The sequence below is a fragment of the Salvelinus fontinalis genome, chromosome 12 (assembly GCF_029448725.1).
Source record: "Salvelinus fontinalis isolate EN_2023a chromosome 12, ASM2944872v1, whole genome shotgun sequence".
Lineage (NCBI taxonomy): Eukaryota > Metazoa > Chordata > Actinopteri > Salmoniformes > Salmonidae > Salvelinus > Salvelinus fontinalis.
In genome coordinates this window covers 28,944,537-28,971,153 of record NC_074676.1, presented here as the reverse complement: position 1 = coordinate 28,971,153, position 26,617 = coordinate 28,944,537, and the positions used below count along the sequence as shown (strand labels likewise).

Sequence of the window (26,617 nt, the reverse complement as noted above, 5' to 3'; positions counted from 1 at the left end):
TGAAAGACATAATGATTATCCCGGACCAGGCCCAAATCCCTGACACTCGAAGAAAGAGGAGACGGCGGTATAGAGGGGAGACTACGTCGGAGAATGGAAAAATCGTGTCTACCCTCCGTTCTATTGGTGAACATGCAATCATTGGAGAATAAACTGGATGAGCTCCTTTCGAGAATATCCTATCAACGTGATCTGAAGAACTGTAAAATCCAGTGTTTCTCAGAGTCGTGGCTGAACAAGGACATAGTAAATTTACTATACATCGAGCTGGTTTTTCTATACATCTGCAGGACAGAACGGTGGCGTCGGGGAAACTCAGGGGAGGGGGTGTGTGTCTGTCAACAGCTGGTGCGGCGATCTCTTATATTAAGGCTTGAGGTTCGACTCGCCTGAGTTAGAATACCTCATGATAAGCTGTAGACCATATTATTTACCAAGAGAGTTTTCAATCGATCAATAATACTCTTAGCAAAAAATGTTATCTTTAATTTACAATCTGTAGAAACAATGAGAATATACAGGTTCAGAACTTTCGTGAAACATCACAGCACAGTGGAAAAATATATAGCAGCTGGATGGTTTTCAGAGATAGATGGGAGGTGTTGAGGGTAGCTGAAGGGTGGGACTAAAAGCAAACAAAACATACTGTGTCTGTAAAATGTATATAGTATGTATAAGCTGGAAGTAGAAGCCTACGTATTGTTGTTCATTAGTTTACTCCAATTAGGGGCGGGGTGGTAGGGTTAGGGGAAAATAAGAACGAAGGAAAATATATATATTTTTTATATACAGAACAAAAATATAAACGCAACATGTAAAGTGTTGGTCCTGTTTCATGAGCTGAAATGAATTATCCCCGAAATTTTCCAAATGCACAAAAAGCTTATTTCTCTCAAAATGTGTGCACAAACTTGTTTACATTGCTGTTAGTGAACATTTTATCCTTTGTCAAGATAATTCATCCACCTGACAGGTGTGGCATATCAAGAAGATGATTAAACAGCAATATCATTACACAGGTGCACCTTGTGCTTGGGACAATAAAAGGCCTCTCTAAAATGTGCAGTTTTGTCACGCAACACAATGCCACAGATGTCTCACGTTTTGAGGGAGTGTGCAATTGGCATGCTGACTGCAGGAATTTCCACCAGAGCTGTTGCCAGATAATTTAATGTTCATTTCTATACCATAAGCCGCTAAAACGTTGTTTTAGAGAATTTGGCAGTACTCACAACCGGCCTCACAACCGCAGACCATGTGTAACTACTCCAGCCCAGGACCTCCACTTCCAGTGGGAGGGCTGAGGAGTATTTCTGTCTGTAATAATGCCCTTTTGTGGGGAAAACTCATTCTATGCCCTCACAGGCATAGACTGGGCACCCCTGCCCAGTCATGTGAAATCCATAGATTAGGGCCTCATATTTTTCTCTCTCCAAATAACAGATTTTCTAAAATGAACTGTAACTCAGTAAAATCTTTTAAATTGTTGCATTTTGCATTTATAGTTTTGTTCAGTATATATACTGTATATATATATATATATACTGAACAAAACTATAAATACAAAATATATTATATATATATATATATATATATATATATATATATAAATCATAAACCCCTTTTGCCAAGCTCCATGTGAAAATCATCCCTCTGCCTACTTTGCTTCATTTTTCATCGCCCCCAACGCCTTCAAAGGATCACGGCCGTTTGAGGATTAACCAACCAATGCATGCATCCAGCACGATGCACAGCCAACTATGGTTTGCATGCCCTGCCGAGGACCATATCATGAGGAATAGGCGGTTGGAGTTTATTGGTCCCCAGTAGTGGTGAGTATACCGGTAGCTAGACCATAGACCGCTGGTTATGTATCTGGTTATGTATATTTTGATAATCATTATCCCTATCATCGCTAGCATTGTTTGCTCTAGCTAGCCACCACCTAGCTAGATGGCTAACATTGGCCAACCTCAATACAATTCAGATTTGGGTTAGAAACACGATAACATTTCAAAAGAAGGCAAATCATTCGTAGGAAAACCTCTTGTCTTGATTGTGATGACGCCAGATTGACAGATTGATTGATGCAGATTGATCCAGATTGATGCAGTATTATTTTAGTCAGCTAACTAAAATTGAGGGGACCACCGTATTTTAGCTCGCTAATATTAGCATTACTAGCTATATTTTTTTTAAATTTATTTTTTTATTTTTTTATTTTTTTATCCCTTTTTCTCCCCAATTTTCGTGGTATCCAATCGCTAGTAATTACTATCTTGTCTCATCGATACAACTCCCGTACGGGCTCGGGAGAGACGAAGGTCGAAAGCCATGCGTCCTCCGAAGCACAACCCAACTGCTTCTTTAACACAGCGCGCCTCCAACCCGGAAGCCAGCCGCACCAATGTGTCGGAGGAAACACCGTGCACCTGGCCCCCTTGGTTAGCGCGCACAGGAGTCGCTGGAGCGCGATGAGACAAGGATATCCCTACCAGCCAAACCCTCCCTAACCTGGACGACGCTAGCCCAATTGTGCGTCGCCCCACGGACCTCCCGGTTGCGGCCGGCTGCGACAGAGCCTGGGCGCGAACCCAGAGACTCTGGTGGCGCAGCTAGCACTGCGATGCAGTGCCCTAGACCACTGCGCCACCCGGGAGGCCCCCTTTACTAGCTATATTTGACAAATTTAGCTACTAACAATAATCTATAAAGTAAAGATTACTGCTAACTATCTAGCCATTTCACATCGGTTACACTCACCCCCCTTTTGACCTCCTCCTTTTCCGCAGCAACCAGTGATCCAGGTCAACAGCATCAATGTAACAGTTTAACTTCCGTCCCTCTACTCGCCCCTACCTGAGCTCGAACCAGGGACCCTCTGCACACACAGACAACTGACACCCACGAAGCATCGTTACCCATCGCGCCACAAAAGCTGCGGCCCTTGCAAGGGGAACAACTTCTTCAGGTCTCAGAGCGAGTGACGTCACGGTTTGAAACGCTATTAGCGCGCACCACCGCTAACTAGCAAGCCATTTCACATCGGTTACACTAGGAAACTATGCAGTATTTTGTTTTTTAATGTGTTATTTCTTACATTGTTACCCCAGGTAATCTTAGGTTTTATTACATACAGTCGGGAGGAACTATTGGATATAAGAGCAACGTCAACTCACAAACATTACGACCAGGAATACGACTTTCCCGAAGCGGATCCTCTGTTTGGCCTACCACCCAGGACAATGGATCGGATCCCAGCCGGCGACCCAAAACAACGACGCCGTAGAAGGGGCAGACGGAGCTGTCTTCTGGTCAGGCTCCGTAGACGGGCACATCGCGCACCGCTCCCGAGCATACTACTCGCCAATGTCCAGTCTCTTGACAACAAGGTAGACGAAAACCGAGCAAGGGTAGCATTCCAGAGAGACATCCTAGACTGTAACGTTCTTTGTTTCACGGAAACATTGCTCACTCAAGACACGCTATCTGAGTCGGGACAGCCACCTGTTTTTTTCACGCATCGCGCCGACAGAAACAAGCATCTCTCTTGTAAGAAGGGCGGGGGTGTATGCCTTAGGATTAACGAAACGTGGTGTGATCATAACAACATACAGGAACTAAAGTCCTTTTGTTCACCTGACTTAGAATTCCTCACAATCAAATGGCGACCGCATTATCTACTAAGAGAATTCTCTTCAATCATAATCAAAGTCATGTATATTCCCCCCAAGCAGAAACATTGACGGCCCTGAAAGAACTTTATTGGACTCTATGTAAACTGGAAACCACATATCCTGAGGCTGCATTTATTGTAGCCAGGGATTTTAACAAGGCTAATCTGAAAACAAGGCTCCCCAAATTCTATCAGCATATTGATTGTGCTACCAGGGCTGGCAAAACCCAAGACCACTGTTATTCTAACTTCCGCGACGCATATAAGGCCCCCCCCCCGCCCTCCCTTCGGAAAATCTGACCACGACTCCATTTTGTTGCTCCCAGCCTATAGACAGAAACTAAAACAGGAAGCACCCGCGCTCAGGTCTGTTCAACGCTGGTCCGACCAATCAGATTCCACGCTTCAAGATTGCTTCGATCGCGTGGACTGAGAAATGTTCCGCATTGCGGTGAACAACAACATTGACGAATACGCTGATTCGGTGTGCGAGTTTATTAACAAGTGCATCAGTGATGTTGTACCCACAGCGTCTATTAAAACATTCCCCAACCAGAAACCGTGGATTGATGGCAGCATTCGTGCAAAACTGAACGCGCGAACCAGTGCTTTTAATCAGGGCAAGGTGACCGGAAACATGACCGAATACAAACAGTGTAGCTATTCCCTCCGCAAGGCAGCAAGGCAATCAAACAAGCTAAGCATCAGTATAGAGACAAAATGGAGTCGCAATTCAACAGCTCAGGCACGAGGGGTACTGTATGTGGCAGGGTCTACAGTCAATCACAGACTACAAAAGGAAAATCAGCGACGTCGCGGATCACGATGCCTTGCTCCCAGACAGACTAAACAACATTTTAGCTCGCTTTGAGGACAATACAGTGCCACTGACATGGCCCGCTACCAAAACCTGCGGGCTCTCCTTCACTGTAGCCAACGTGAGTAAAACATTTAAACGTGTTAACCCTCGCAAGGCTGCAGGCCCAAACGGCATCCCCGGCTGCGTCCTCAGAGCATGCGCAGACCAGCTGGCTGGTGTGTTTACAGACATATTCAATCAATCCTTATCCCAGTCTGCTGTCCCCACATGTTTCAAGAGGGCCACCATTGTTCCTGTTCCAAAGAAAGCGAAGGTAACTGAGTTAAATGACTACCGCCCTGTAGCACTCACTTCCGTCATCATGAAGTGCTTTGAGAGACTAGTCAAGGACCCTGGGTCTCGACCCCGCCCTGTGCAACTGGGTCCTGGACTTCCTGACGGGCCGCCCCCAGGTGGCGAGGGTAGGTAACAACATCTCCACCCCGCTGATCCTCAACACTGAGTCTCCACAAGGGTGCGTTCTGAGCCCTCTCCTGTACTCTCTGTTCACCCACGACTGCGTGGCCATGCACGCCTCCAACTCAATCATCAAGTTTGCAGACGACACTACAGTGGTAGGCTTGATTACCAACAACGACGAGACCGCCTACAGGGAGGTGAGGGCCCTCGGAGTGTGGTGTCAGGAAAATAACCTCACACTCAATGTCAACAAAACAAAGGAGATGATCGTGGACTTCAGGAAACAGCAAAGGGTGCAGCCCCCTATCTACAATGACGGGACAGTAGTGGAGAGGGTGGAGAGTTTTAAGTTCCTCGGCGTACACATCACGGACAAACTGAAATGGTCCACCCAAACAGACAGCGTGGTGAAGAAGGAGGCTGAAGAAATTCGGCTTGTCACCAAAAACACTCACAAACTTCTACAGATGCACAATCGAGAGCATCCTGTTGGGCTGTATCTCCGCCTGGTACGGCAACTGCTCCGCCCACAAACGCAAGGCTCTCCAGAGGGTAGTGAGGTCTGCACAACGCATTACCGGGTACAAACTACCTGCCCTCCAGGACACCTACACCACCCGATGTCACAGGAAGGCCAAAAAGATCATCAAGGACAACAACCACCCGAGCCACTGCCTGTTCACCCCGCTATCATCCAGAAGGCGAGGTCAGTACAGGTGCATCAAAGCGGGAACCAAGAGACTGAAAAACAGCTTCTATCTCAAAGCCATCAGACTGTTAAACAGCCACCACTAACATTGAGTGGCTGCTGCCAACATACTGACTCAACTCCAGCCACTTTAATAATGGAAAAATGTATGTAATCAATTTATCACTAGCCACTTTATATTATTTAATGTTTACTTACCCTACATTACTCATCTCATATGTATATACTGTACGCTATACCATCTACTGCATCTTGCCATCTTGATGTAATGTATCACTAGCCACTTTAAACAATGCCACTTCATATAATGTTTTCATACCCTACATTACTCATCTCATATGTATATACTGTACTCTATACCATCTACTGCATCTTGCCTATGCCGTTCGGCCATCACTCATTAATATATTTTTATGTACATATTCATATTCATTCCTTTACACTTGTGTGTAAAAGGTAGTTGTTGTTAGGTTATATTACCTGTTAGATATTATTGCATGGTCGGAACTAGAAGCACAAGCATTTCGCTACACTTGCATTAACACCTGCTAACCATGTGTATGTGACAAATACATTTGATTTGATTTGTTTCCTGCTAATTATCTGCCTACTTTAGAAATGTCATCGTATTTCCATGCCACTGTAAGTTAGTTTAATGTAGATGAAACAATCAAATCAGCCACCGAGGTGCAACCCATGTCTAGAGCACAAATAAATATAGAATGCAGCTATGGTGGTACTAGCTAACTCATGTCTGACTACAACAGTGTACTAACTACAGACTATCCAGGCTGCATCACATCCGGCCGTGATTGGGTGTCCCATAGGGCGGCGCAAAATTGGCCCAGCGTCGTTTGGGTTTGGCCGTGGTAGGCCGTCATTGTAAATAAGAATTTGTTCTTAACTGACTTGCCTAGTTAAATAAAGGTAAATATATATGTAAATATAGATATTTACCTTTAAAAAATATATATTTTTTAAATAGCAGCAACAAATTCAAACCAACCCAGGGCCATAGCAAAAACATGTCACAGTTGGTTGCATATTAAAAACGACGTCACCAGCCTGAATCTAACCCAATCTGGAGCCAGTTAGTCTACATCGGTAAAGCATAGAGTTAGCTTCCAAATGTGATTAAGTTATTTCTTAAACTATGTTTATAATTGAGGGATGATGACAACCGTTGACCCTGTTTTTCTGTTAGACAAAGTGCAGTCTGGGTGCCAGACTGATCCCCTGGTTATGAACGGATGCGGGACCTAGGACCAAAGGTGGGTATCATAACATGTCCAGCAATGTGATTGCAGTGGTTTAGCAACCTCCAAAAATGATTTAATTCACTGTTCACTTGCTATTTTCACAGCTTGTCAGGCAAGACCTCAGAACAAAAGTGGGTCATGCAACACAAGTACCCTTGTGACACCTATTCCATTGTTGCCAGAGTCTCCCTTGATATTTTTATTTTTATTTAATCTTTATTTAACCAGGTAGGCTAGTTGAGAACAAGTTCTCATTTGCAACTGCGACCTGGCCAAGATAAAGCATAGCAGTGTGAACAGACAACAACACAGAGTTACACATGGAGTAAACAATAAACAATTCAATAACATGGTAGAAAAAAAGAGAATCTATATATACAATGTGTGCAAAAGGCATGAGGAGGTAGGCAATAAATCGAATAATTACAATTTAGCAGATTAACACTGGAGTGATAAATCATCAGATGATCATGTGCAAGTAGAGATACTGGTGTGCAAAAGAGCAGAAAAGTAAATAAATAAAAGCAGTATGGGGGTGAGGTAGGTAAATTGGGTGGGCTATTAGCTGCTCGGATAGCAGATGTTTAAAGTTGTTGAGGGAGATAAAAGTCTCCAACTTCAGAGATTTTTGCAATTCGTTCCAGTCGCAGGCAGCAGAGAACTGGAAGGAAAGGCGTCCAAATGAGGTTTTGGCTTTAGGGATGATCAGTGAGATACACCTGCTGGAGCGCGTGCTACGGGTGGGTGTAGCCATCGTGACCAGTGAACTGAGATAAGGCGGCACTTTACCTAGCATAGCCTTGTAGATGACCTGGAGCCAGTGGGTCTGATGACGAACATGCAGCGAGGGCCAGCCGACTAGGGCATACAGGTCGCAGTGGTGGGTCGTATAAGGTGCTTTAGTAACAAAACGGATGGCACTATGATAAACTGCATCTAGTTTGCTGAGTAGAGTATTGGAAGCTATTTTGTAGATGACATCGCCAAAGTCGAGGATCGGTAGGATAGTCAGTTTTACTAGGGTAAGTTTGGCGGCGTGAGTGAAGGAGGCTTTGTTGCGAAATAGAAAGCCGACTCTAGATTTGATTTTGGATTGGAGATGAGTCTGGAAGGAGAGTTTGCAGTCTAGCCAGACACCTAGGTACTTATAGATGTCCACATATTCTAGGTCGGAACCGTCCAGGGTGGTGATGCTAGTCGGGCGTGCGGGTGCAGGCAGCGAACGGTTGAAAAGCATGCATTTGGTTTTACTAGCGTTTAAGAGCAGTTGGAGGCCACGGAAGGAGTGTTGTATGGCAATGAAAAGGACACGCCATCATGAGGCCTCTGATAGTGACCAGAGTTACTGCTCTGATTGCACAGACTGCTTCATCAACAATGACAAGTAATGTGTGTTATGTGAAAAGTTGTATTAAAAAATACCCCCCCTTTATAAACTAGTAGGCTAATTCCCCAGCCTAGCAGATACAACTAGTAGAGTTATTTTGGTTGTGAAGTGCATTTGCAAAAAGCTTTGCCCTTTCTTTAGAACAAAATGCTATTTACCACTCGGCTGTCTATTATATCACCCTGTCACAGGCCCTCCCAGTCAACATCTACTCACAAGATTGCCGGCTGCAGTTGTTCGAGAGATGTCCAGTTAGCAACTGAACATACAGCATAGAGAAGACCAGCATGGTGGCCCTCATCAGCATCATGCAGACATGCCCTCGCTGTGAGCATTCCAATGAATGGAACAGTCATTGGATGTTGGCAAATATCCGGTCAGCAACCTTCACCTGCCAGCGGCAACAGCTTTCATAGGCTCATCATTTGTACAAATACAGAAGGTAACCCACTTCATTACTTTGTTACATTTAACAGGTGATCTACGCTGCTATGCCCATCAATGGGGCTCTGGCAAAGACCTCACCTCCAACCTTACCTCTTGCCTGCTCACCAAAGGTCATCGAATGGGAGAACAGAATTAGGTAGGTTTAGTCTGACTTGTTCAAACTTTAACATAGTCTATGTTCGTGTATCAGAAATCACCTATCCCTAACTGCCTTTGGTAATAAAACAGGGACTGTGTGTATGTGTTCACAGATGCATGAGATGCAGAGAGACCTGACACTCAACACATCCACTCAACACATCCACAATGAGATGATTACTAATAATACAGTACAGCACAAATGTCCAGTAATAGCAAACCCCTTTTCATTCCATGTGTCACTGATGAACTCTGCCTCAGCTCTGCCTATTTCTACAGATAGACTGGAGATGCTTTTACCAGACTGCAGCCTCGGTCATTTGATGGGGAAACCATTATTTTATCTTACCTGTTCACACTTCAACATAGTACCTGTTTGTGTGTCAGATGTTGTGTGTCACAGCCTCACAATAGCAACATAACTTGGTGAACTACAAGATATATATTTCAGGCATTCACAGCTAATATTTGTAAATGCATTTTGTCTTATTTTACTGTTAAATGAATCTTGCCTTCTTATAGATAGATGCCATTTTTGTAGATTTGACATTTATCTCAGGTGGGCTTAAAGGGTACAGTAGCAGAAAAATCACTCCCTCTATACAGAATGTAAATGACAATACATATTCAATGAACATGAGCATAAATACATGGTCACATTTAAGTTGATTAAAACACACAAATACATATTGTGCATCTAGCCATGGTGCCTTCACCAAGATTAGAAATAATGAGGAACAACTAGAAACCTCTGTACTCCAAGACGTTTGGAGTGGACTGGTATTCGTTAATGGTAGAGTAATAATATCAGGGTTGAGGGGTATTAGGGATTGAAGACCAACAAGTGGGGGATAAAAATGCAAACAAATGAGAGACAAGAAGATGACTATTGGGCAACTACTCATGCACTTTTGGGTGGGGACATTGTCATATTGTTGTCTTTCATTCATCCAGGTGATTATTTTTTGGAGTCCACCTTTTTAATACAGTGGAGAGGAAGATGTGAAGCTGCCCTCAAATATGTTTTAGGAAGACATGTTGAACTAATTAAAAATAATAGCAGTACAGCAAATGTGAATCAGCTTTCAGATAATTGACTGAAAGTTGTGTGTATTATGGTCTTTGTTGCATGTCTTTTATCCACAGGGGGCCAGTGTGGGGGCAGGTTTGGGTTGTAACCAAGCAATAACACACCTGATTCAACTAATCATGTCTTGATTGAAGTCTATGATTAGTTGAATCAGGTCTGTACTGGTCGGCAAAGAACAAAAGTCCACATTGATCTCCGTGGATACGATTGGATACCCCCTTGTTATGAGTGCTACTTACATGATGAATAGTAATGATCCGAATTAGGCCAGTATATGTTAGAAATGTCTAAACTTAGATTTTAGTGGGCTTAATAGGTATATTTACATATTCAAAGCTTCCTTAGGCATCTCACCATACATTTGCCTGTAGTTACTGAAGTCAACCTACAGGAGGTTTGTTTGTTGTGATTGAATGGGGGAAACAGCTGCGGGCAAAGTTCTGACAGGTGGGTGTTTCTTGGGTGTGTCCTTGCCAGCTGCAAGACACACCCACATCAAACCACACCCGCAAGCTAACTCACGTTTGGCTTCTGTCATGGCCGCATTTCTTGAAGAGCAGGCCAAAAAACAAGGCCAAATCAAAGGGTGCAGTTCCCCTTTAATTGTTGTTCAGAAATTATTTGATATTGAGATAAAACGGCTGCATTGGACCTTTCACTTCTTCAAAATATAGACTCTTAGCTTTAATTTCACACAAAATTTGATGTGGTCCTATGAACTGCACATGTTGGTGCTCATGGGTCCTTCTACATGGAAATGGCCAACATGAACACACAATCTCTTTTTCTGATATGGAGACAGTCGGCTCAGAGAAAGAAAGCTTGAGTTATGTGTTCTACACCGAGATGGTGGACACTATGGTATACTGTGGATGTTTTAGGATGACAGACAAGACACTAGTGGTGTGTGTGCATGCATATGTTTGTGTGTGTGTGTGTGTGAGAGAGAGAGAGAGAGAGAGAGAGATAGATAGATAGATAGATAGATAGATAGATAGATAGATAGATAGATAGATAGATAGATAGATAGATAGATAGATAGATAGATAGATAGATAGATAGATAGATAGATAGATAGATAGATAGATAGATAGATAGATAGATAGATAGATAGATAGATATGCTGGACCTCAAATGGAGGGTACCCCAAACAACAGAGCTTGCTAATGAGCAAGAACAGAGAACCATGGCGACTAATACAGATAGGCTGAGGAGATGTTTGACAAACATATCTCAAACCTCTCCTACTGTAATTACTGTTTTCACTAACAAACGAGGGCTGGACGATATATCATATTAATTCGATTAATTCAAATGTATGTTTTAGCGCAATGTTCCAAATGCCTGTGTCGCAAGAATCTAGGTTTTAATTTGTTTTTTCGTATTTATGAGCGTTCGTGTCTTTTTGGTCTTGCCTCTTTCGCTTCTTCTGTGCTGTGCACCTTCCCACTCACACACAGACACCAAGCCCCTCCCCCTGCCACTCACAAAAACAACGACGAAAGATAACTTCTTCCTTTATGACAACAAGCAGTTTAAACTCACTATTTGCATTTGCGGTTTAGTCCAACAGAATCTGTCATATGGACATCGAACCCTTAAAGATATTAATTTACTGTAATAGATGAGAACATAACCTTTCTAACCATACCCTTTTTATATCTCAACTCCCAAAATGTAGAACAGAGCAGGTCCTACTAAAACGAGAGCATCAATGACCATGATTGTGGAAAATGAATGCTCAGTTTCTGCCGGACCTGGCATTGTGGTACAATGTACCGCTAGCAGCATTTTTGCCAGACTGTTCTGTGCTAGCGTTCTAGTCTGTGTTTTAGAAATGTGCATGAGCATAAAAAGACGCATTTATATAAGGAATTGCCAACTCGTTCTCATTCTGAGAAATAAGCATCTTCTTATCCAGGTAGGCCGCTTGATTTCAATATCCAAACAAAGTCAACAGGCTACACAGTTGGAGACGGACAAGAAGGTATGTTCATAACAGTTAAACTGTTCTACCTTCTTAGCAAGCAAATAGATCCAAGTTGGCTAGACTTTAAATATAAAGATTAGCTGGCTACTCACTAGCTCGTGGGATTGTTAATTTTCTATAATGCCTGCTACAATAAGTGTCATTATTAGTGGATGTGCATTGTGCACGATTCTGCTTAAATTTGTAACAAAAAGGCATTTTCATAGACAGATTTGAAAGCCAGATCAGTGATTATAGCAAAAAAAGCATGTTAAACTAATTTGATGAATGAATTCAATTCTTAGTGGGTCTTATAGTTGTGGAAATCGCTTAAAACTAAAAGTATCGTTCCTGTATCGTATCAGACGCCATTTATCTAGATGCGTATCGAATTGTGCTTTGAAGGAGAGGAACATCTCAGTGTGCAAAGCTGCCATCAAGGCAAAGGGTAGCTATTTGAAGAATCTTTGATTTGTTTAACACTTTTTTGCTTACTACATGATTACATATGTGTTATTTCATAGTTGAGATGTCTCACTATTATTCTACAATGTAGAAAATAGTAAACATAAAGAAAAACCCTTGAATGAGTAGGTGTTCTAAAACTTTTGACCAGGATTGTATATCTTTAAGCTTTCTTATATCTCTCAGATATACAGTGCCTTCAGAAAGTATTCACACCCCTTTACCTTTTCCACATTTTGTTGTGTTAGTCTGAAGAAAAAATATATATATTTTATGTCACTGATCTACACACATAATGCATTTTCGAAAAGCTGAAATGTCTTGAGTCAATAAGTATTCAATCATTTTGTTATTGCAGGGCTAAATAAGTTCAGGAGTAAAAATGTGCTTAACAAATCACGTAGTAAGTTGCATGGAATCATTCTGTGTTCAATTATAGTGGTTTACCCCAAAATCATAACTACCCCATCTCTGTACCCCACACATACAATTATTTGTAAGGTCCCTCAATCGAGGCCTAGTTAAATAAAGGTTAAATAAATAATACAAATATTGAGTACTGAATTTCTAGCACAGATTCAGCCACAAAGACCAGGAAGGTTTTTCAATGCCTCGCAAATAAGGACACCGATTGGTAGAAAAAAGCAGACACTGAATATCCCGTTGAGCATGGTGAAGTTATTAATTAGGCTTTGGATGGTCCTTCCTAACTCAGTTGACAAAATTGCCCGGAGAAACTGCTCAGGGATTTCACCAGGAGGCCAATCGTAACGATCGTCCTGGAAAGAAGGTGACCAAAACGCAGCGTGGTACGTGTTCATGATATTTAATAAATCTGAACACTAGAACAAAAAATAACAAAGCGAGTGAACGAAACGAAACAGTTCTGTCTGGTGCAGACACACAAAACAGAAAATAACTACCCACAACAAACAGGTGGAAAAAGGATACCTTAGTATGGTTCTCAATCAGAGACAACGATAGACAGCTGCCTCTGATTGAGAACCACAACCGGCCAAACACACAGAAAAGAAAACATAGAACACCAGACATAGAATGCCCACCCCAACTCACGCCCTGACCAAACCAAAATAGAGACATAAAAAGGATCTCTAAGGTCAGGGCGTGACACCAATGGTGATTTTAAAACAGCTACAGGGTTTAAATGGTTATGATGTGAGAAAACTGAGGATGGATCAACAACATTGTAGTTACTCCACAATACTAACCTAAATGACAGAGTGAAAAGAAAGAAGCCTGTACAGAATAAAAATATTCCAAAACATGCATACTGTTTGCAACAAGACACTTAAGTAATACTGCAAATAATTTGGCTAACAAATTCACTTTTTGTCCTGAATACATAGCGTTACGTTTGGGGCAAATCCAACTGAACACATCACTGAGTACCACTCTTCATATTTTCCAGCATAGTGGTGGCTGCATCATGTTATGGGTATGCTTGTCATCGGCAAGGATTAGGGAGTTCTTCCAACAGACACTGGGAGACAAATTCACCTTTCAGCAGGACATTAACCTAAATTACAAGGCCAATTCTACACTGAAGTTGCTTACCAAGACAACATTGAATGTTCTTGATTCGCCTAATTACAGTTTTGACTTAAATCAGCTTGAAAATCTATGGCAAGACTTGAAAATGGTTTTCTAGCAATAATCAACAACAAACTTGATAGAGCTTGAATAATAAATAAAAAAAATGGGCAAATATTGTATATATCCAGGAGTGCAAAGCTCTTAGAGACTTAAATGATGACCAATCTGGTACTCCGCGTGCGCATGTTGATTTTGTCCATCCCCACTAGACACGTTCATGACACACAGGTTAAAATACCAAAACCAACTGTGAACCAACTATATTCATTTGGGGAGAGGTCAAAACACATATGAAACATTAATGGACATTTAGCTTGCTGTTGCTAGCTAATTTGTCCTGGGAGATAAAGATTTGGTTACCTTACCTGAAATCTATTTGCTTGATCTTTGTAGAATTTTGACCCATTTTGAGTCACACAAAATTGTGTGCTCTCTACTCTGACAATTAATCCACAGATAAAAGGGGTAAACTAATTAGCTTTTAGTTAGTTCTTTTTTATTTATTTTTAATAGGGGGTAGATCAGCTTTAATATCGCAGGTAGATTGTGGCTTCTATCAATGTAATTGTCTGCATTATTTATATATTCTTTTGTAAATATATACACTACCATTCAAAAGTTTGGGGTCACTTAGAAATGTTCTTGTTTTTAAAAGAAAAGCACATTTTTTGTCAAATTAAAATAACATCAAATTGATCAGAAATACAGTGTAGACATTGTAAATGTTGTAAATGACAATTGTACAGTGGTTCCTCCTTTAAAAGTTGCGTCATGCTGGGGCCCACCTTGCGTGCTGCCACAGCATTCTGTGGCACGTCATTTAATTCTCAGCCATTTTTTCTGTTACTGTAACGGTAGTCATATTCCTCCTCCTCGGACGAGGAGAGGCAAGACGGATCGGACCAATACGCAGAGTGGTTAGTGTTCATAATGATTTAATATAATGAAAACTGAACACTGAATTACAAAACAAATAAACGAAGTGCAGAAAACCTATACAGTACCGTGTGGCGAAAACACAAACACGGAAACAAACACCCACAAAACACACGTGAAACCCAGTCTGCCTAAGTATGATTCTCAATCAGGGACAACGATTGACAGCTGCCACTGATTGAGAATCATACCAGGCCGAACACAAAAATCCCAACATAGAAAATCAACCATAGACAAACCCACCCAACTCACGCCCTGACCAAATAAAATAAATACAAGACAAAGGAAAACAGGTCAGGAACGTGACAGTACTACAAGTTATTGCTAGTTTGACTAGCATCTTTGAGAAGCATTTGATAGTATTCTGTATTGGCATTACCAGAGAATTTAAAACCTTTTTTGTAATAACATAGTATATGGGATTGATTTTAAGAAATTTGGCTTAATTAATTTGTTTAATATTATGGTGTTTCTATTCAGAGAAAAACGAAACCCTCAGAGTTTCTATGGTGCTGTACAACGTGACGTTGGGAGTAGGCTACAGGATCGGAGGATTCTAAATGGTTTGCCTTCAATAGACAACTTTGTTCCAATATTTCTGTAAATCAGTGATATTTATTCCCATAGTAATTCGTTATGGATCCATAACTAAACAACATCTGCATTTTGAAAGAGTATTTTTTATCATTATTTTATTAACGAAATGTGTTTATTTGTTTGTTAGTCTACTGTGCAGTCTACAATACATACTGTAGTAAACATGAGAAAGTGCAAGAGGGAGACCAGGGTTCAAATCCTCGTTGGGGAGGAAGGAGTAGGCTGTCCTTGTAAATAGGAATGTGTTCTTAACTGGTTCCATATGTGTTATTTCATAGTTTGCCTTCATTAGGCATTACTCAACACTAGTGAGACTCATTTCGCCTATGGTAGGCCTACAGTATATAGAGAAAAAAATAAAAATAATTATGACGTGACATTTAGAGGATTGGAGGACTCTAAATTAACATCTAAGGGGCATTTTCCATTAGATATTCTCACAGATCCTAAGCAGTTTTTATATAATTCTACATGAATTAATAATAATAATCACGTTGTAACAGTAACAATATTTTGGAAATTTCGTTTTCATTTAACTTAGAGTGAGAAAAAGGCAAAAAAGCAGACATCACTTGCTTATATTCAGTCAAAACATATCTCAAGAATATCATGGCATATTTGAACAAGTAATTCATTATGGATCCAGAACTAAATAAATATCAGAATTTTGAAATAGTATTTTTAGATATTTTATTAACGAAACATAGCATACAGTACATACTGTAGTAAACATGGGAAAGTGCCTAATTCTTTACATAAGGGAGAGCAGGCCATGTTCAGACTTTCTCGGTGAACTCAAGTACTCATTAACTCTGTCTTTAATGCTTTTTCGGGTTGCATCAGTCATGGACGGAAACTTCTGAGACACAGTATTAATGATGAACACCCGGAGGTTCACTGGTAAGCCACATTTGCCTCGGGAACCATTCCAGTTTGTATTCTGTGCCCACTCGTGGTATCTCTCCTCGGTTACACATCTCGACCTGACTCTCCGCTAATGCCACCTGACTCTCCGCTAATGAGGAGTGACTCTCCGCCAATACCACCTGGCTCTGGACCTTCTGTTGGTCTCCCTTCAATGACTCGATCTCGGTCTTCAAAGTTTGAATCTCACCCATGAGCACCTTCATCAGATGAGCAGAATGGTACCGCCCTGAGCCCCCATCGATTACAGTGGCCTATGATAGAAACGGTAGATCAATAAGAATTATATAAGAATTAATAAGAATTAAAAGTGACTCCACCACACAAATGCTGCCTACACATTGATAGGCTATATACGTTCTCTTTTTTATATAAAATGCTCTGAAACCAAAATACCTTTAGTTTTGGTGATCCTCTCAGCTCCGGCTTATTTTCAAGTCCTCTGGTGGTTACAGTCCTAACCCTGGAACGGTTAGCACCATAGAAAGAAGCTGGTGGTTACAGTTCTAACCCTGGAACGGGTAGCACCATAGAAAGAAGCTGGTGGTTACAGTCCTAACCCTGGAACGGTTAGCACCATAGAAAGAAGCTGGTGGTTACAGTCCTAACCCTGGAACGGGTAGCACCATAGAAAGAAGCTGGTGGTTACAGTCCTAACCCTGGAACGGGTAGCACCATAGAAAGAAGCTGGTGGTTACAGTCCTAACCCTGGAACGGTTAGCACCATAGAAAGAAGCTGGTGGTTACAGTCCTAACCCTGGAACGGGTAGCACCATAGAAAGAAGCTGGTGGTTACAGTCCTAACCCTGGAACGGGTAGCACCATAGAAAGAAGCTGGTGGTTACAGTCCTAACCCTGGAACGGGTAGCACCATAGAAAGAAGCTGGTGGTTACAGTCCTAACCCTGGAACGGGTAGCACCATAGAAAGAAGCTGGTGGTTACAGTCCTAACTCTGGAACGGGTAGCACCATAGAAAGAAGCTGGTGGTTACAGACCTAACCCTGGAACGGGTAGCACCATAGAAAGAAGCTGGTGGTTACAGTCCTAATCCTGGAACGGGTAGCACCATAGAAAGAAGCTGGTGGTTACAGTCCTAACCCTGGAACGGGTAGCACCATAGAAAGAAGCTGGTGGTTACAGTCCTAACCCTGGAACGTGTAGCTTCATAGAAAGAAGCTGGTGGTTACAGTCCTAACCCTGGAACGGGTAGCACCATAGAAAGAAGCTGGTGGTTACAGTCCTAACCCTGGAACGGGTAGCACCATAGAAAGAAGCTGGTGGTTACAGTCCTAACCCTGGAATGGGTAGCACCATAGAAAGAAGCTGGTGGTTACAGTCCTAACTCTGGAACGGGTAGCACCATAGAAAGAAGCTGGTGGTTACAGTCCTAACCCTGGAACAGGTAGCACCATAGAAAGAAGCTGGTGGTTACAGTCCTAACCCTGGAACGGGTAGCACCATCGAAAGAAGCTGGTTTGATGAAAACTATGTCCATTCCATCTGTTCTCTTTGGCCGCAATGTGATTTTTACATTTTTATTAACAGCTCGTTTTGGAATAGTAACTGTGTTTAGGGTGTAGTTTTGGGCGGGGTGAGGAAAGGCATGACTTTCAGGTACCAATAGGCTATAAGTATACAGCAGATTGCAGATTGTCCTCACTATGATTATACTGTAGCACCATGACCAGGATCTCTATTCATTTAAGTGAGCAGATTAGGCCTTCAGGAGGAATGGAAAACATACTGGAGACATTTAAAAAATACTGGTAGATTTGGGGATTTTGGTCACGGACAGTGCTATTAGCAAACACTATCATCAGATGCCTGTTTAGCGCCGAACTCGAATGCCCAGGAAAAAAAACATTTTTTAATTTCACCTTTATTTAACCAGGTAGGCTAGTTGAGAACAAGTTCTCATTTGCAACTGCGACCTGGCCAAGATAAAGCATAGCAGTGTGAACAGACAACAACACAGAGTTACACATGGAGTAAACAATAAACAAGTCAATAACATGGTAGAAAAAAGAGAATCTATATATACAATGTGTGTTAAAGGCATGAGGAGGTAAGCAATAAATCGAATAATTACAATTTAGCAGATTAACACTGGAGTGATAAATCATCAGATGATCATGTGCAAGTAGAGATACTGGTGTGCAAAAGAGCAGAAAAGTAAATAAATAAAAGCAGTATGGGGGGTGAGGTAGGTAAATTGGGTGGGCTATATACCGATGGACTATGTACAGCTGCAACGATCGGTTAGCTGCTCGGATAGCAGATGTTTAAAGTTGTTGAGGGAGATAAAAGTCTCCAACTTCAGAGATTTTTGCAATTCGTTCCAGTCGCAGGCAGCAGAGAACTGGAAGGAAAGGCGTCCAAATGAGGTTTTGGCTTTAAGGATGATCAGTGAGATACACCTGTTGGAGCGCGTGCTACGGGTGGGTGTAGCCATCGTGACCAGTGAACAGAGATAAGTCGGCACTTTACCTAGCATAGCCTTGTAGATGACCTGGAGCCAGTGGGTCTGACGACGAACATGTAGTGAGGGCCAGCCGACTAGGGCATACAGGTCGCAGTGGTGGGTCGTATAAGGTGCTTTAGTAACAAAACGGATGGCACTGTGATAAACTGCATCCAGTTTGCTGAGTAGAGTATTGGAAGCTATTTTGTAGATGACATCGCCGAAGTCGAGGATCGGTAGGATAGTCAGTTTTACTAGGGTAAGTTTGGCGGCGTGAGTGAAGGAGGCTTTGTTGCGAAATAGAAAGCCGACTCTAGATTTGATTTTGGATTGGAGATGTTTGATATGAGTCTGGAAGGAGAGTTTGCAGTCTAGCCAGACACATAGGTACTTATAGATGTCCACATATTCTAGGTCGGAACCGTCCAGGGTGGTGATGCTAGTCGGGAGTGCGGGTGCAGGCAGCGAACGGTTGAAAAGCATGCATTTGGTTTTACTAGCGTTTAAGAGCAGTTGGAGGCCACGGAAGGAGTGTTGTATGGCATTGAAGCTCGTTTGGAGGTTAGATAGCACAGTGTCCAAGGAAGGGCCAGAAGTATACAGAATGGTGTCGTCTGCGTAGAGGTGGATCAGGGAATCGTCCGCAGCAAGAGCAACATCATTGATATATACAGAGAAAAGAGTCGGCCCGAGAATTGAACCCTGTGGTACCCCCATAGAGACTGCAGGAGGACCGGACAACATGCCCTCCGATTTGACACACTGAACTCTGTCTGCAAAGTAGTTGGTGAACCAGGCAAGGCAGTCATTAGAAAAACCGAGGCTACTGAGTCTGCCGATAAGAATATGGTGATTGACAGAGTCAAAAGCCTTGTCCAGGTCGATGAAGACGGCTGCCGTTTAGTACCTTGAGCGTGGCTGAGGTGCACCCGTGACCGGCTCGGAAACCGGATTGCACAGCGGAGAAGGTACGGTGGGATTCGAGATGGTCAGTGATCTGTTTGTTGACTTGGCTTTCGAAGACCTTAGATAGGCAGGGCAGGATGGATATAGGTCTGTAACAGTTTGGGTCCAGGGTGTCTCCCCCTTTGAAGAGGGGGATGACCGCGGCAGCTTTCCAATCCTTGGGGATTTCAGATGATACGAAGGAGAGGTTGAACAGGCTGGTAATCGGGGGTGCGACAATGACGGCGGACAGTTTCAGAAATAGGGGGTCCAGATTGTCAAGCCCAGCTGATTTGTATGGGTCCAGGTTTTCCAGCTCTTTCAGAACATCTGCTATCTGGATTTGGGTAAAGGAGAAGCCGGGGAGGCTTGGGCGAGTAGCAGCGGGGGGGGCGGGGCTGTTTGCCAAGGTTGGAGTCGCCAGGAGGAAGGCATGGCCAGGCGTTGAGAAATGCTTGTTGAAGTTTTCGATTATCACGGATTTATCGGTGGTGACCGTGTTACCTAGCCTCAGTGCAGTGGGCAGCTGGGAGGAGGTGCTCTTGTTCTCCATGGACTTTACAGTATCCCAGAACTTTTTAGAGTTAGAGCTACAGGATGCAAATTTCTGCTTGAAAAAGCTGGCCTTTGCTTTCCTGACTGACTGCGTGTATTGGTTCCTGACTTCCCTGAACAGTTGCATATCGCGGGGGCTCTTCGATGCTATTGCAGTTCGCCACAGGATGTTTTTGTGCTTGTCAAGGGCAGTCAGGTCTGGAGTGAACCAAGGGCTATATCTGTTCTTAGTTCTGCATTTTTTGAACGGAGCATGCTTGTCTAATATGGTGAGGAAGTAACTTTTAAAGAATGACCAGGCATCCTCAACTGACGGGATGAGGTCAATATCCTTCTAGGGTACCCGGGCCAGGTCGATTAGAAAGGCCTGCTCGCAGAAGTGTTTTAGGGAGCGTTTGACAGTGATGAGGGGTGGTCGTTTGACCGCGGACCCGTAGCGGATACAGGCAATGAGGCAGTGATCGCTGAGATCTTGATTGAAGACAGCAGAGGTGTATTTGGAGGGCAAGTTGGTCAGGATAATGTCTATTAGGGTGCCCATGTTTACGGATTTAGGGTTGTACCTGGTGGGTTCCTTGATGATTTGTGTGAGATTGAGGGCATCTAGCTTAGATTGTAGGACTGCCGGGGTGTTAAGCATATCCCAGTTTAGGTCACCTAACAGAACAAACTCTGAAGCTAGATGGGGAGCGATCAATTCACAGATGGTGTCCAGGGCACAGCTGGGAGCTGAGGGGGGTCGGTAGCAGGCGGCAACAGTGAGAGACTTATTTCTGGAGAGATTAATTTTTAAAATTAGAAGTTCGAACTGTTTGGGTATAGACCTGGAAAGTATGACAGAACTTTGCAGGCTATCTCTGCAGTTGATTGCAACTCCTCCCCCTTTGGTAGTTCTATCTTGACGGAAAGTGTTATAGTTGGGTATGGAAATCTCAGAATTTTTGGTGGCCTTCCTAAGCCAGGATTCAGACACGGCAAGGACATCAGGGTTGGCAGAGTGTGCTAAAGCGGTGAGTAAGACAAACTTAGGGAGGAGGCTTCTGATGTTGACATGCATGAGGCCAAGGCTTTTTCGATCACAGAAGTCAACAAATGAGGGTGCCTGGGGACATGCAGGGCCTGGGTTTACCTCCACATCACCCGAGGAACAGAGGAGTAGTAGGATGAGGGTGCGGCTAAAGGCTATCAAAACTGGTCGCCTAGAGCGTTGGGGATGAGGAATAAAAGGAGCAGATTTATGGGCGTGGTAGAATAGATTCTGGGCATAATGTGCAGACAGGGGTATGGTGGGGCACGGGTACAGCGGAGGCAAGCCCAGGCACTGGGTGATGATAAGAGAGGTTGTATCTCTGGACATGCTGGTCTCAATGGGTGAGGTCACCGCATGTGTGGGAGGTGGGATAAAGGAGGTATCAGAGGTACGGAGAGTGGAACTACGGGGTCCATTGCAAACCAAAACAATGATAACTAGCCTGAACAACAGTATACAAGGCATATTGTTATTTGAGAGAGACATACAGTAAGGCATAAAGTGATTGCAGGTCTTGATTGGGAGAGCTAGCTAAAACAACAGGTGAGATAACAGCAGCTAGTCAGCTAACACAGCAACAGCAGGTAAAAATGGCGACGACTAGGCAGAGCGGGTCGGATTAACTACACACAGAGCCTGAGTTAAAACACAGAGCCGACAGATAAAACACAAATAAACAGAATGGAGTACCGTGATTTAATGGACAGTCCGGCAGGCATCAGCTATGTAGCCAAGTGATCATAGTGTCCAGGAGGCAGCCGTAGATGGAGCAGGGAGGCCGCCACTACGCTAGCACGCAGCGTTTAAAGTTAGTAGCCCGGGGGGTGGTCTGCTCAGACGGAGGGGGTCTGCTCAGACGGAGGCCGGTTGAGGGCACAGCGGATGGGGTATTCGTCTGCAGACCAGACGTGGTCGTGTCGACAGAGAATCCAAGCTGGATGGCGATGGCGAAAGAGAGGTTGTAATTGTAGAATTGTGTTTTCTAACTGGTGCTAGCTTCGTGGCAGTGGCGCTAGCTGCGCTAGCTGCAAGCTAGCTGTGAGGATCAGAAGTAGAGGCTCAGGGATTACGGCAGGAATCCGGCGTTGTTGTTGAGAGATAGTCCAATGCTGGTAAATTGGTGAGTAATATCCAGGCTAATAACAGGGCTGGTGTCTGTGCAGAAGGTTAAACCTGCTAGCAGCGGCTAAAAATGACTAAATAGCTTGTAGCTGATTAGCTGGTTAGCTACTGGGGGTTCTTGAATGTGTTCCAAAGTTAAAAAATAATAGCGATTCCGTATCACATTGGGTGAGGTAGGTTACCGGAAGGTATAATCGAATTAAAAATCGAAAAGAGATATATACAAGATATACGAAAAAATATTAACAAGAAATACGAAAAATACAAACGTACATGAGAGGACGAAACAAAACACGTCTACACTGCTACGCCATCTTGGAAAAGTGAACAGGTACAGTAGGCTACAATACTTTAATGAACCCTAATAATGCTAAAAATCATGCTTAAATCAACTTCTGGTTTTTACTGTATGCTGCACATTTTCACATTTTAAAATAATTATCAGAACATTAACTATGTGTGTTCGCTTGCTTTGTACTGTTCTGTAGTTTCGACCCAATGATTCGTCTGACAAACACAGAACTTTGCGTCCTGCAGGCCCAGGCATGGATCAAAGCTGGCGAGACATTCAATAATGTCATCTTCACAGACGAATCAACCGTGTGTCACATGAGTTGACGCTGGAGAGATGAAGCAGGTATGGGGAGTCAAACATTTAATAAAGAACGGACATGGAACGAGACAGGAACAGCGTCAGCATACAAGAAAACAAAGACAAAAAACAATCAATGCAGAAGCGGGGAACAGAGCTGGGGAACTGACAAATATAGGGGAGGTAATAACAGGTGATGAGTGAGTCCAGGTGCGTCCAATATCACTGATGCACGTGACGAGGGAAGGCAGGCGTGCGTAATGGATGATAGGAGTGCATGATGCAGGGCAGCCTGGTGCCATCAAGCGCCAGGGGGGGAAGAGCGGGAGCAGACGTGACAGTACCCCCGACTCTAGGGGTTCCACCCGGCGTCCCACCTGGGCGAACCGGGCCGAGACATGGGCGCTGGGCAAGCCGGGTTGGGGCGTGGAAGCCCAACGAACCGGCAGGAGTGTGAGAGCCTGGCAAGCCGGCTGAGGCAAGGAAGCCCGACGATCCGGCTGAGGCAAGACACCTGTCGATCCCACTGCAGAGAGGGAGCCCGAAGATCCGGTGGAGTGTGACTTGGGATGGGAAGCCGGGGGCAAGGAAACCTCTCGAGCCAGCCAGGGCGTGAAAGCCGGATGGGCTGGCTGAGGCACCCCCGGTTCCATCGCCGGCGGAATCCACCCCGACGTCACCAACAAAACAAAAAAAAAACTTTAAAAAACTCCTGGACTGGCTGGGCGAACAAGAACTGACAATCCGGCTGAGGCCCATGTGGGATAGGCGCCATCCGAGCCAACCGGAGCAAGGAAACCTCTCAAGCCAGCTAGGACGTGGGATGTAGCCTCGCTACTTCTATAGCCTGGCTACTGTATACAGCCTGTCTTTTTACTGTTGTTTTATTTCTTTACCTACCTATTGTTCACTAAATACCTTTTTTGCACTATTGGTTAGAGCCTGTAAGTAAGCATTTCACTGGAAGGTCTCCACCTGTTGTATTCAGCGCACGTGACAAATACACTTTGATTTGATTTGAAGCCCGAGGAGCTGGCTAGGCACCCCTGGTTCCATCGGTGGTTTTTGGGGATTAGCTAGCACGCTAGATAGTTTTCTAACCAGGGCCGTTTCTAGCTCTTTGGGCGCGCAAAGAGAGATTTGGTTGCCCCCCCATTTTAGTGACCCCCTCTTGACGGTGGAGAGTGTCACGACCGTCAAAAGGAGGAGACCAAGGTGCAGCGTGGTATACGTACATTCTACTTTATTACAAGAATGAACACTGAACCAAAATAACAAAACGAACCGTGAAGCTATACAAATGAGTGCTGACAGGCAACTACACATAGACAAGAACCCACAAATACCCAAGGAAAATGGCTACCTAAATATGGTCCCCAATCAGAGACAACGATAAACAGCTGCCTCTGATTGGGAACCATAATCAGGCCACCATAGACTTACAAATACCTAGACCTACTAAAACCCCTAGACTTACAAAAACCCCAGACAATACAAAACTAGCATACCCACCCTAGTCACACCCTGACCTAACCAAAATAATAAAGAAAACAGGGCGTGACAGAGAGAAACATTCTTGCAATTCTATACATTTTGCCATGGGGCGTAGAGAAAATGTTGTAGTTTTATAACAAATTTCATGCAATTCTACTCATTTTGCCATGGGGCAGGGAAAAGGGAAAAAAATAGTTTTACAGCTTATTTCCTACCATTCTACCCATTTTGCCATGGGGTGGAGAAAAATTTGCAGTTTTAAAGCAAATATCCTTAAATGTTACACATTTTGTAATGACATAATATGCCATGTTAATATGACTAACATATTAGTGACAATGATTAATGGGGCCACCTGGAGGTCAGTATTAGGCAAGTTTAGATATCTGGCTAGACTAACTACCAATCGAAAAATAGTTAGCTGGCATGGCTAATTGAGTGACTGTCACTAGCCATGTCAGCTAACGATTTTTAGATTGGTAGTTAGTCTAGCCAGATATCTAAAGAGAAACAATGCTGATGCGCAACCAAATTTTGAAATTGAATCTGGCGTATTCTACAATTCTTACTCTCAATAGTAAGTTGAGTTCCTATTTTTTTTTTAATAATAATAATAAATAAATAAAATGTACTGGTTGGAGAGCCCACTAGAGGCCAGGGGCCCTAAACAGCCGCTTATGTCGCTTATGCCTGGAATCCTGTTTTTAACATTGACTAGCTAGCTACATAAAGCTGGCAAATAGCAATGCTATGGTTGCTACACACTAGCACAGACATTGGTCTTGACTTCCCTGAACCTTGTTCTCGTGGTAACCGTACCCCAAGGATATTACGTGAGACATAACCAGCATGTTATAAGGCAGTGGTCACCAAACTTTTCTGAGTCAAGATCACTTCCAAAAGTAAGCCGAGATCTACCGCTCAGATTATTTTTTTAAACATGACTTTAAAAAACAAGCCTATGCAACATGAACCTTATTGCCCTGCCAATGTTGTTCTTCTCACATAATATTTCAAAATTGTAAGTATGTGATCACATTGGTAATAGATCATGTGTTGTATTACTTGAGGCACAGTTAAGTGAGCATAATAATTTGCTTTTATTTTATTTTACTGGACTGATGGCCTGCATATGATGGTCAGCCTGAGGGAAGGGAGGGAGGGATAGGAGGGAGCAGCAGGGAGACTGCCTCTCACCCGACTCATCGTCCCTCCGCTCTCCATCCGCTGAGAAAAGGGGAACACAGTCTTCCTGCCTCATGCATAAATTCATGTTTTTACTCTATGGCTAGAGAAAGTGAAATATTCCTTGATATTAAAAAGACTAATGTTAACAACGCAAGCTTTGCTATACTCATTCATTGCAGCTGCAGTGCTGGAATTAAGCATTTGGCCTATTGCTCGAGGAAACTGTGGAGACACGGTGATCTGAGCTATCTGATTGGCCAGATAGGTGTACAGGTGTACTTGATTTGCTCTATACCTTCGGACATGAAATGGTTCAAAATGGGAACACTCCAGGTGCTAGGGCTGCTAAATCAAGTGCACCTATCGCCAACAAAACAGCACTAAACAAAAAAACAAAAAAAATAGGAACGCTAGGCTTTATTGTTGTTGTTTTTTACAGAAACGTTTGGTGATCGACTACGAATGTCTCGGAGATCGACCAGTCGATTGCGATTGACAGGTTGATAACCACTGTTATAAGGTTAGCTAGCTAGCTACTTGTGTCAACAAACCTATGAGTAAGGTTAGTTAATTTTAAATGTAAACACTCGGTAACTTAATGTTAGCAAGTACTATTATTGCTAGCTGTATAACGCAACATCTAGCTAGGTAGCTAGGCCTAGCTATAGGCTATAGGCCTAAACTATAGAAATCATTATAATGATAACTAGTATTAGTAGGTTAATGTAGAGTGTCTATG

At 43.2% G+C, this 26,617-nt stretch overlaps 1 protein-coding gene across 2 annotated transcripts in view; it reads right to left on the bottom strand.

The window, feature by feature from the left end:
- LOC129867107 (guanine nucleotide-binding protein G(o) subunit alpha-like) overlaps positions 1 to 26,617 on the bottom strand; it is a 210,212-nt gene that overhangs the window by 171,735 nt on the left and 11,860 nt on the right. The window lies entirely within an intron of this gene.